Source organism: Dermacentor andersoni, chromosome 4, assembly GCF_023375885.2.
Source record: "Dermacentor andersoni chromosome 4, qqDerAnde1_hic_scaffold, whole genome shotgun sequence".
NCBI lineage: Eukaryota > Metazoa > Arthropoda > Arachnida > Ixodida > Ixodidae > Dermacentor > Dermacentor andersoni.
In genome coordinates this window covers 25,321,434-25,333,724 of record NC_092817.1, presented here as the reverse complement: position 1 = coordinate 25,333,724, position 12,291 = coordinate 25,321,434, and the positions used below count along the sequence as shown (strand labels likewise).

At 44.6% G+C, this 12,291-nt stretch overlaps 1 non-coding gene across 1 annotated transcript; it reads left to right on the top strand.

The window, feature by feature from the left end:
- The first annotated feature begins 6,294 nt into the window (after positions 1-6,294).
- Positions 6,295-6,367, top strand: TRNAW-CCA (transfer RNA tryptophan (anticodon CCA)). The gene has a single exon. It is a non-coding gene; the product is annotated as a tRNA-Trp (tRNA).
- The last annotated feature ends 5,924 nt before the right edge of the window (positions 6,368-12,291 follow it).

Below are 12,291 nucleotides of genomic sequence, written 5' to 3'. Positions count from 1 at the left end.
TCCTGATGGGGGAAAAACTCTATGTCGTTCTGCACCTAACCAAAACCGAGAGAGCTCACAGCGTACGATAAATAATATTAGTGTTATTGAACAGCCGTCAAAGGTCCACGAATATTCGTCAATACCGGCGGGCAAAACGACAGAAGTACGTCCTTGCGACTAACAATATTCACTTTATCCAGTGACGGGGAAGCGGCACCCGGACTCCCGCTAGCGTTTTCACAGACGGTGCCGCCTCGCTGGTTCAACTATGTTACAGCGAAGGCTCATTTTATAGCGAAGCAATGAATGCGACTGTAGAAGGGCTCGAAAACAATATATCCATGTTTTCACGGTGGCCTGGGACGGGTAGGTCATTCAACGAGCTTAGATTTAGAGGAAAGAGGGGCATCTATTTTGCCAAATTGAACTATGTGGGTTAATTAGACACTAAATGAAAACAGCAAAACCCTTCTTTTCTACCTGTTTAAAGAGGCGTTGTTATGAAATGATTCTATAAGATAACCAACGGTGCTGCAAACTTATAATTAAAAAGAATGGGGCTATGTTATGGATGATTTGGAACACAATATTAAAGTATGTATAGTTTATTTATGAGCTTTAGGAATGATTACTAAACGCCATTTTTCTTATTTATTTCTTTGGTTATACAACGTTACTAGTACGTTGTTCCTGTCACCTCGCTGAACGACACTAGATACCTTGTTTAAATTTGGTTGACATATGGAGCATGCTGTGGGTGTTGAACGACCAAAGTTTAAACTGTGTAGGCTAATTGAAGACTCCGCAGAAAACTACTTATGCAAATGTTCCCGAGAATTAGAAGCGTATAGTGCGCACCACGTAGGAAGTTGACCGATTTTCCTGAAAAAAGTCGACGTGTCACATAGTTGAACGAACTTTCGAGGGAATAGGCTGACTCTCATGATTGATGTTCAGGGAAAGTTTCGAGAGCATCCGTCAACTACGAAAGTTGCCCTAAAACATGATTAGCCAAGTGCTGGAAAGTGTTATACTGCCGTTATCCGCAATGTTTCTCAGTGCCCAATAAGGAAGTGCACTTGACTCGATGGAAATTATGAGCATTTTACGGGTATTGTGTTACGAGCGTTTAACGATTATTTCCTAATTATACGCTTCAACACTAATTACTAAAACTAATTTTTTTTCTGTTTTGAGGTCTTACACGTAGTGCGTAGAACGTTTTCAGGCGGTTGTTGGAGAACTGAGCATGGCGCCGGCTTTAGGTTTGGCGAAAATAAATGGAGGAAGGGGGAACGAAAGAGAGAGATAGCCCCTCACGTGTTAAGTTCATGCGACGTTGATTGCATACATGTTGGTTAATTACAAGTCACACAAACCTTACACGCATACGTATGTTTACCCCATGTCACGCGAAAACGAAAAGTGACACCATATTTAAATTTGTCATGAGATGCATGTAGCTGACATTTGAAGGTGTATGGTTTAATTACAGACAATTAAAATTTCTAATACAACTGCACGAAATAAACAACTATACGCTGGAAATTGGGCCATCAGTCTCCAAGATTGCACTAGTTTCCCGGGATTTTTAGAATAGCTTTTTAACAATGCGCAGGTTGCACGTGTAAAATATTTAGCAGTAATAAATGAAGAATGCTCGTGAATTTGCGTACACTAAAAAATAGGAAACGAATAGTTCTAAGTTGTGTTTCCCACTACATTCCTAAAGAAAGCATCTCCGCCCCTTTAAATAAAATGCCCCACCGTTAAGGTTAAAACAAAAAAGAGTCATAGTAGATATGAGAAAAGCATTGAACTAAGTCCTAACCAAAACGGATATCACAGTTTTATCCTCATGGTTGTTATAATTTATTGTGGTTGAGTGCACCAATAACAGCGAATAAAACCTGCTAAAGGAAGTAGACTGAAACGAAAACGGGAAACATTCTTTTCCCGCAAGGAAAAGACTATGGCTCTTCATTCCTTGCGTCCGCTTGATAAGAGGCAAGAGGTCCACAGGCCAAGCGGTAATACTCTTGACCAATTGCGTGCCGCATACTATAAGCAGGCTCTGCGATATATTTCTTGTCCTTACATAGAGCAAAACGAAAATAAAACAAAACGCCTTGGTTTAGACAAGTAACACCTCGGCCTGACACAACGACTAAGCAACGCTTCACATCTTTCCCATTCGCATTACTCCCGTGGGGAAGGTGGAAGACATGCGGCCGAAGTTTACTTATTTTCTATCTTCGAGGATTTTATTTCCGGAACTAGACAGGGACAACTTCTATGGGGTGTCCTCATCGATGGGGACTGAAAATGGTGCAAACATACTAACATGAATATGTGCCCCCAAATGATCGACATTGTCTGCGCTATGTTCCTCTCATGGCCCTTCAACCATTTCGCGTGCGTAGGGTAGCGAACCACGCAAATTATGGTTGACCTTCCCCTTTGAATTTCCTCACCATTCTCTCTCTCTCTCTACTTTGCAAAGTGCGTCGACAAAAAACGTTGGCTGTTCACCGGGTTCTTTCTTTCTTTTTTTTCCCCCTGTCGAACGACTTGGTAGATGCAGAGGCGTACTGCGGCACGGTACTCTACGAAAGCCGCGACGGCTGCGCAGTAGCACAGTAGTACAACAGTGCACCTAAAGGTGGGAGCGGGTGGGTGATCTAAACCAGCGACATTGCTTGTGCAGCGTCTCTGCGAGAATTTTGAACGACACTTGGCGGCAGCAACTGGGCGATGTTGCGGTGAACTGACTAAAAAAGGTTTAGCTAGCTTACTCAAAAACAAAATTACGCTAGCTTAAAGTAGCTAGAAATTGTGTGAGCTCGATCAATCGCCCTAAAGGAAAGAATTACCCAGCATAATTTCTGGTTATTCCCTGTCGAGGAAATCCTCCTAGAATAACTTGTCATAGGTAACGAATTTACTTAGCACCAACACTATTGAACTAAATATTTTCTGCACGAGTAATTAGTTAGCTAGCAAAATTTTCTTTCAACTAACTAGCGGAAGCTTTCTTTATTACAGTCACTTTTCGCAAGGCTATGTAACCAGCTCACAAATTTCTACGTGGAGTTGATTCCTCCAGCTGATATCGGGTATGACGTTTATGCCCGAGCTAAAATGTTCGTGTGCAGTTTCTCCAACCCCTCACTTGAACTTTGAGTTATCATCATAGTAATTCTAGAAATTATATCTTGCACACGTGCTTTCACGGAATAAGTCGTTTTCAATTTCTCAGAGTTGCTGCTTGGCAGATATTCAGACGTAACGAACAAAACCGCACTGCGTCCGGGAGATACAACGGCGACGCGTAACTGGAGCGCGCTAACACCTAGATTACCTGCGTGTGCCCTGAGTGGTACGAAGCAATTAACTTTTTCCTCTTTCTTATGAGTATTTATCTTGAGATGCACAAAACTCAATTACGAATCCACGGAAGAAGTATCAAGAAGGCCGCAAATGATGACATCTCTGTATTACGATTCAATTACAAGAAACCGTCGCGCGGGAATGCTCGGCGAACTCTTCCGCTTCTCGGACCTTAATTTTTAGCCGTACCCTGGGTTGACAGAGATATGGCCAGGAGACTACAGAACAAGTATAACACTATCGAGTTAAAAAAGAAAGTGGGGCTTACTTCATTCATTTAACGCAAGCGTGCCAGCTCCGCCAGGAACTTTCAAAACGTGAATGCTTAGTCTATGCGTGTGCAGTTCTAAATTGAATTACACAACGGAAAAAAGATATCTGAGGACATCCAGGCATTTCTTATGAGTTGTGAATCCGAAAGCATCAATGTGCAATTGAACGTCGTTTCGTGGTCCATCGAGTTATGAACTCCTGGCGCGCAAGCGAGCGCGCTGAGACGCTTCGCCAGTGCCGGTGAACTTCCGTCTGTGATGTCATACTACCATTCCCGACTGCCATAGAATCTAATGGGGATGCTCTCGAGTAAGCCGTGGTGATTTTGACGTCACCGCTTTCGTCACGCCGGGCTTGGCAATGGAACTTTTGATCCAAGTAGCGTGATGTCATAATGCAGAGACTACAGGCCTGCTATCTAGGAGGCGCTAGTTTAGTCCATTGGGCAAAACACTTGGATTGTGAGCGTGATGTCTTAGGTTCGAAACTGACTACCGCCATTGTCTTTAATGCGAAATGATAACATGGCTCATCAAGCGGAAAATCAGGCGGCGTGGCCGAAGATAGTACCAGAAGTCCCGTGGTCACAGAAACGCATTCGTGCCACTGTTAGAGCGTTCGTCGTCGTCTTCTTCCACTGCTGGCTCCGATGGGGTTCATCATTCCAGCGTTCCCATACCGCCCCTCCCTCTGCGAAGGCGCTGACAGGACTGGCCCACTGCCAGTCGGTGTGGTGATTTTGGTGAGTTCTGTCATGCGCTCCGATGGACAAATCTTTCGACGGAGATCGTACAAAAAGTCACGTGGTCACAGAGACAGACCGCGCAGGTGACCGCTCTACATATCGTAGCACCGACTCGCAGTACCACGCGTCGTGGTTCTGCCAGTCGGTTCAGTGATCTCGGTGAGTTCTGTCTTGTGCCCCGATAGACGAAAATTCGAATTCTCAGTCTGCAGCTGCGCCCGGCTCTTCTGGACGTCCACGCAAGTACGCGAACGAGGCCGAGGCACGTGATGCGAGAAATTATACAAGGCAACGTGAAAGCAACACCAATACGTTTCGCGAGACCAGTCGTTGCCGGGAAGACATCGCAATGTTTCCGCATTCATCCACGCAGGGATACCTAAGTGCCCTTGACATTTTTTCTTTCGAATTTAATCTGTTATTTTACACATTAATTTCTTTATAGCGATTACCCAAGCCAAGTTAGAATGCAGGCGAGAGCTTTCGCGGACTAGGAACGTGCGGATAACACAGGCTTCTGAAAGCGAGAGCGAGAGTGAGGTGGCATCGCGGCAATGCCCTCTCACCCCTCGCAACACCTGCCGCGACACCGAAGCAGCAGATGTGCCCTTTCACCCGGTCGGCTCCGTGGAGGCTCGCACGTGACGTGGCATCGCTGCCAACGGGAATTTAGACGCCCTTTCTCTGCTACAGACGTCGGATATTTTGCCCACTGAACCAATTGGTGTTTTCGCATCAAAGAATAATGGTGGCTAATGTTGTGAGAAGCACAAAATAATTACAATAACTTTCTTGTTTGCCTGACCCTCAAGCAGCAACTGCTGGGTGCCGATTACTGAAAGCTCACAAATGAACATTTACTCACAAGACAGACTATAACGTCAGTCGCATTTTCTATCGCTTCTTTACGAGAAACATACAAGAAAAGCTCAGAAACCGTCGTAAGGTTATTCCTTTATTTCTTGCACTCTCATGCTTTGCTAAGTAAACCTGCATGTGCTTCACGCATGCCAAACATGCACGAATTCATGTTTAGAAAGTTATACCGAAAAAAGCGTAGCTGTAACGCTGAAAAGTAATGTCTTATAAGACATTACAGCGACTTAAGGATTTCGTTTTCTTCCATTTTGTGAAGAGCTTACTGTCTCGACTGCTTATCCCGCACTATGACATTCCTCACCTAGTACACATACTTATAGGCGCTTTACTAAAGTACGTTTGAGATTTGATGGAAACTGCCGCTGCTATAGTCGTAGGTATGTATATTAAAGATGTGATATATCCGCTACAATAAAGAAAGATGTTAGCACAGCACAACGACCTTGCGCAGATAACAAGCTTGTGCGCCTCCTTTTTTTCATTATGGGAAAAAAAGAGAATAGACAGCAACCGAACCGTTGGGTGCAAAGTATTTTATTGTTAACGCAACTGCAAGTGTAATTTATTATTGTATTTTTCGTCATTCTCTAACAAACGCAAAACAAGTGCAGCGTAACGTTCTTTCTTTTTTTCAAGGAGAAAATAATGATCGCAGGGAATTGACACGTTGCAGTTGACGTCGCTGTAGTTGCTCGATAACACTCCTTCCAGAAACACAGAGTTATCCGCTTTTTTAATTTTGCGCTTGAGTGACTGTTAATAATGTCTATAATATGTTGACAAGATTGTCATAAGAAGCCAACTGACACTGACACCAAGGACAACATAGGGGAAATTACTTGTGCTTAATAAATGAAATAACAAAACGATAAATTAATGGAAATTAAAGTGGATGAAAAAACAACTTGCCCACAAAAAGGACGTTCCACGTCCGCCGCCAAGGTCTGTGAGTGGTGGCGCTGGCTAACGCTCCCAGGGTTCTACTAGGACACATAAATACCCAAGAAATTGGATGGGAAAACGGCGCCGCGATAGCTCAATTGGTAGAGCATCGTACGCCAAATGCGAAGGTTGTGGGTTCGGTTCCCAGCTGCGGCAAGTTGTTTTATCATCCACTTTAATTTCCATTAATTTATCGTTTCTTTATTTCATTTATTAAGCACAAGTAATTTCCCTATGTTGTCCTTGGTGTCAGTGTCTGTTGGCTTCTTGTGATATGATTACTAAAAATCGGGCCCCTCGGTTAACCCCCTTTCTTCCCGTTTGTTGACAAGAATGGTATCATGAACGCGGCCTTAGCATAACAGCCTTCCTACAAATATTTGCGCTGACAGGCGAAACCGTGAAGCACCATTGCCCAAAGGTCTCGATCGAGTTTGTGCATGTCACCACGTCGAATTATGATCGTTACTTGCACGTTAGAACTCCCTCTCCATTTGCCTCAGCCGCTGCGGACATTTTAAACATTGCAACATACCGATTACGAGTTAAATTACAGGTTGTTTCGCAAGGCGCTCCTGTATCATAGCCACGCAGGTGTATAAGGAACAACGCCATATCTTGGCCATATTTCACACTAAATTAGTCCACTGTGCTAGATTACAATTTAGTTTTAGAGCGTTCTTTCCCTCTCTGTAATCGGCAACACAAAAAAATACGTATTAGGAATAAGGTCAAGCAATGATCCATATTATTATTTGCGCCAACAACGCTTCGCTGAATCAGTCACTTTGTCCCTGCGCAGACATTCCGTCTTATGGAGTCATTTCTCTTCATTATTAAATAGTATCCCGCGGTTTCACGCACCAAAAGCACAGTCTGATAGGAGGCGAGCCGTAGTTCTGTACGCCGGTTTAGTTTTTATTACCCGGGGTTCTTTAAAGTGCACCCAATGCACGATACAGAAGTTTTTCTTTCCTTTTTTTTTTCTTTTTGCATTGGGCACCCATCGGTATGCGACCGCCATGGCTGAGATCAAACCCATGACCTCGAGCTCAGCAGCGCAAAGCCATAGCCACGGAGCTGCCGCGGGGTGTTTTTCTTTGTTTCGCATTTTATACGGATGCTTACCGGATGGTCCTATGCTTTTAACTGCCACGTACGGAGTGCGTAAACTCTGTGAGACTCTTCCGTGCACGTTTGAAGAGTGCAGTGGCATTGCCATTTATACAAGCACTCAACATTTTAGAAATCACGCGAACTAATAGTTTCCAGATCTTTCTTCCAGAAGGGTAGAACAGCACAGGCCATTCTGTCATTTTGCATGATCGAATTCCGGATATCGAACTCAAAGTCAAACTTTGCTTGTTTGCCATTCATACGAAATATCAGAAATGCAGAAATGTGATTTTCTCAACAAATTGGCGCGATATCAGTGGGGGGGGGGGGGGAGGGGGAGAGAATTTTTATGGCTTGAAGAGACCTGTTGCAGCTTTGTTCAATGCACCATATAGGTATTGCTGCCCTTGAAAAACTAGACAAAAAAAGGAAAGGCATATGATATTTATTAAGAGGGTTACTTGCCAAGCGTCCATTTAACGAAAACATTATGAGAGCACCTCAGCATTGCATTATTTCTGCGCCATATTATTCTTACGGCTAGTTTCATAGCTATAGCCTTTAAAGTGTCTGAAACGTATTTTGTGTATCGGAAACCGGAACCTCTGAGGAAAAGTTACAGCATCCAGCCATGCTTACGTTTGATTTGATAAATTCGCATAAAATTACGTACGACTGTGTATAGTGACGAAAATAGCACCATCTGCAAAAACACCTCCAAGTTCAAGCAACTGGGCAAAACGCATGAATGGTCATCACGCACATTTAACAAATTCGTTGCATCTGTTGCAAACTTTTCTTCTTCTGGCGCATCACTGGTTTTGGACACGACCGAGTAGTGGGGCACGGATTAAGGGGAGAAAGAGGAGTTAGAAGCTATGGAGCAGATCAAGTGAAGGGACGTACATCGACGAGCCGCTGCGTGGAAACGTCGGTGGTAGTAGCACAGGCCCTGCGATGATAAACTGCGCTCAGGATGTTGAAACGGCCGGTGCACAGAAGGAAGGCGGCGGGACAGGCTGATGAGTTGAATAGGGTCGGCCATTGAAGCTGCGAGTGTTGAGTAATTCCTGACGCAAGTCGGCGACTTGAGAAGCGAGCTCGTTTACTGTTTCCCGAATGGAATCCACTACAGGAAGTTGAACACAACGGACAGCATTGACTCCATCATATCGTCCATCATACCGTTGGCCAGTTTGGCGTGCTCCGACAAGGGCTTATGCTTAGCTGTGACGAGAGCCATGTGCACGTCTACCCTTTCATGCTCTAGACTTTCGTCAGCCTATCAAAAGCAAATATTGCACTGAACATGTACCTATCACTGTAAACGAAAATAAACCCACCTGGGAGTTTTTAACAGGTGATGTGCCCTAAAACCTCCCCTCCTGAAATGTTTACTCTGCTGTATGGGAGCAAAACAGCGCCATTCCCTCGTTTCACTCCGCTGGCTAGCTGCGGGAGTATTACGGCGACATGACGCGATTTTACTCCGTTTCAAAATCTTGTTCTCCCGTGAAACTCCGGCAGGGAGCTTTAAAAAACTCCCCTCCGCCGAAACTGGTTGGTCACGTGGCGCTTCCCATGAGGCTGTGCGCCTTGCCAGCGACCGGGCGCGTTCGGCGGAGCCGGCAGTGCTCATGGCTGACGGTTTGTTTACATCTGTGAAGTGTCGTTCCGTGACAGCGTTTCGTCATCTTGTTTCCAGTATTTCCTTCCAGAAAGTGTTATAGGCATGCCTTAAGCTCACTGTATCTCAGCTTCAAGAACGTTAGCTCTGATCACTTTGCTGACAACGATGAATGCAAGAGCAACGTTTTCAAGTGCGGAAAAAGGCTTAGGCATACCTCGAAGCAGCTCACTGGCTCGGGATGTTGGCTCAGGTTCTGACTGTGTTTTCGTGTTGCGTGACCCTGGCTTGTGTTCTTCAGTACGTGAAATACGACTTGTATGTCCTTGTGAATACATGCTGACAACGTCCGGTGTAATGTTTGAAAGGACCGCGTAGCAGTGGCAAGAGCAGCCACTGTTCGAGCGACGACATCCATGCTAGTCGCGCACGAATGGCGTACCCCAAGTTCGTTGCGGTGCTGTGTTGCCAGTGAGAAAGACCGGAGTGCAAGCAACTGTATTTATGTATCTGTGAATGGATATCCTTGCCCGAAGAAAAACGGTAGGACATAAGTATGCGTACTGTAAATAAAGCTTCTTATTGAGCGATGTGAATCGAATTGTTAACGCGCATATAGGTTTTGGTCACGTCGTTGCTTCCCGATATTGCATTAACATTACGCTCTATCGGAGACACTGATTTAGACGCATGCCTGCTGGCTCCGAGTTTAAGGATTCACTCGACAGATCAGCAGTGTTGCTCCTTTTCACAACCGAGAGAGATTGCTTGGACGCAGAGCAAGTAGTGCGGTGTATAAAATGTATGACTGCGCATTTTTGGTGTTACGTCGACTGCTGCGGGTCATGCTCACACGTAATAATTTCTTGCTACGCTACCACTATATCGCAAAAATTTAATTTTGCTATGAAGCACACGCACTTACATTTTACTTGCTTACTGTAACTAACGCACTACTTTTCGGCCGCGAACGCCGGCAGTGTGCGAAGTCGCTTCAGCACTCACAGAATGGCATGATAATTTAGAAAAATTACGCCATTAACTTATTTTCTCTCACTATTCTGAATTTACAGTTTTGTGTTGATTAAGGTATTCTGTTAATTTCAGCGAGGCAGATCTCGTATGAACGAGCATGTGAGTCGTAATTCTGAAAACAGCACAGCTGCTCCCTAGGCGGTTTCGAGGCACACAGTATCGTGGCTATATATACTGGCACCGTTGCTTCTTGAGTATCGCGTGTACGTAGGATGTCTTTCAAATTTCTGCATTGGGTATTTCTGAAATGTTTATGTATGTCATGATATATGTGCTTTCATTGACTTGTTTCGTCGATTTGACGCGGTCTAGTGTGCGTATTTCGAAATTTGACCAGCAGCCTCTGCATGTAAAGATGTTCGCGCAAGCTCACGCGATGCCTCTTTTTATACTCCCGTTGCACCTCGAAAAAACTCCCTCCATTGCAAAGCAAAAAATAAAGAAAAGACAGAAAAATAAACTCCCATAATTCCACGCAAAAATTCCGCACGCACGGAGTAAAAATTCTACTCCGATCATACGGAGCATAATAAACTCCGAACCGGGGGGTCGCTATAGGACAAGCATTATACTCCCACCTCGGAGTTATTTCCGTTTACAGTGTACCATCATACACTACCAGACTGAATACGTTGCGGAGACTGCGAGAGAGAAAGGATAGTGCAGAGCAATTTGCATCTTTCCAATCGATCAGAGGGCGATCGCTCTGAAAGGTACTTTTTCCCAACGATTTCGTCACTTGCTAGTGCAATTACTTTTGCACCAAGCGGATTCTTAGAAAGCATTTCAGACTTCCTGATTTCGCATCGCCGCAGCTTACTGAAAAGAGATATAATATTAAACGTTCAAGTCGGCGTTCAGGCTTTATTGTCTGGATCTTAGACCATATGAGATACTTTAACCCACACGTCTTTGTCGGACCAAGTTAACCAGCTAGGCCTATTCCGCCATAATCTCGTTCATCCCGCCTTTCCAATGTGCGGCTCCTAGCGGAAGTGAATGCAAATGCGGCTCTTCTGTTCACGAATGAGCTTCAGTAAACTCGCCCAAGAAAGTTTGGCACCGTTTATTAAAATATGCAATTCGACAAAGCAGTTTTCTGGAAAGAACTGTGTCTCCCGAGACCTCTGGCATCACTTCGTGACGTGGTGTGGACCTCAAGTCGCTCCAGGCGGGTAAGGAAGGTCACTTTGCTCTTGCGCCCACTGCCGTTTACAACGAGAAGTCGGACGCTGCCATTACTGACAACTTCAAAGTCACCAAAGCGCTTCATCTGTCTCCATCTTATGTCCCGTGTCTGGCGCTGTTAATCGTTTTTGTGCCACATGTACCTACCAAACCGCCCATTTTCATACTGTAGAGGAAAGTATACCTCAGACTAATCGTTCGACGTTACGCATCACTAAGCTTATTTCTCTCTCTCTGTCATTTAGTCACCACTTGTTCTATATTATCGAAATGTCGTTCATTAACCACAAGGGTGTGAAACTTTTTTTACCTGAAAGAACAATCTGTTGAGAACGAACAGCAAAGCTAACAATCCTTAAAATGGCTGCCATGAATCGCTTCCACCGCGTCGACGCGTAGGTCTGAAAAACAGCTTCCAGTTCTTCACCTTCATTGTCGGCTTATTATTTACACTCCAAATAACAGTGCACAAAGTTTATTTACATTGCATTTATTTTTCATTTCAATTTCTTTTCTTTTCGTTATATCCGATGGTGCGCCCAACTTATGGACGGAAATCAAGCCATTACTATTGCTGGGCTGTAATCTTTTACTCAATCCGTTAATTCCCTCTTATCCTCTTTGGGAAAGCTCTTGTGCAAACAGCAAATCAACAAGCGTCATACCGATAAGCTCACAGCGCCATTCTCCGCAATTTCCCCGCCAAGGGCACCGCTTGTCCTTCCATCTTTCGGGGTCAGACGCGAGAACCTTCCACCAACCCGTTCACATGCTCTGTTCTTTTGTTTCCTGCAGCGGTTTCCGCAGTATCAAAATGTCTATTAAACTTAGTTGGAATATGCGACTATGGACGGAGCTTCTTTTTTTTTTCTTTTTGTACTGCTTAATCATTAACGGTGTGATCTGGGCAGAGGAGAAAGGACGCCGCCGATTACGCGGTAGCATTAAGTTCACCACAGCAGACAAAGGGTAGTATATTATATTAACCGAAAGCTTGCAAAGGGAATGGAAATACAGTCGAGGACGGCAGGGGATTTAGTGGTGTGATAAGATTAAGGAAATCCGCAGCAATGGATACTGAGAGCTGAGGACAGGGACAAGTAAGGGCAGCGGG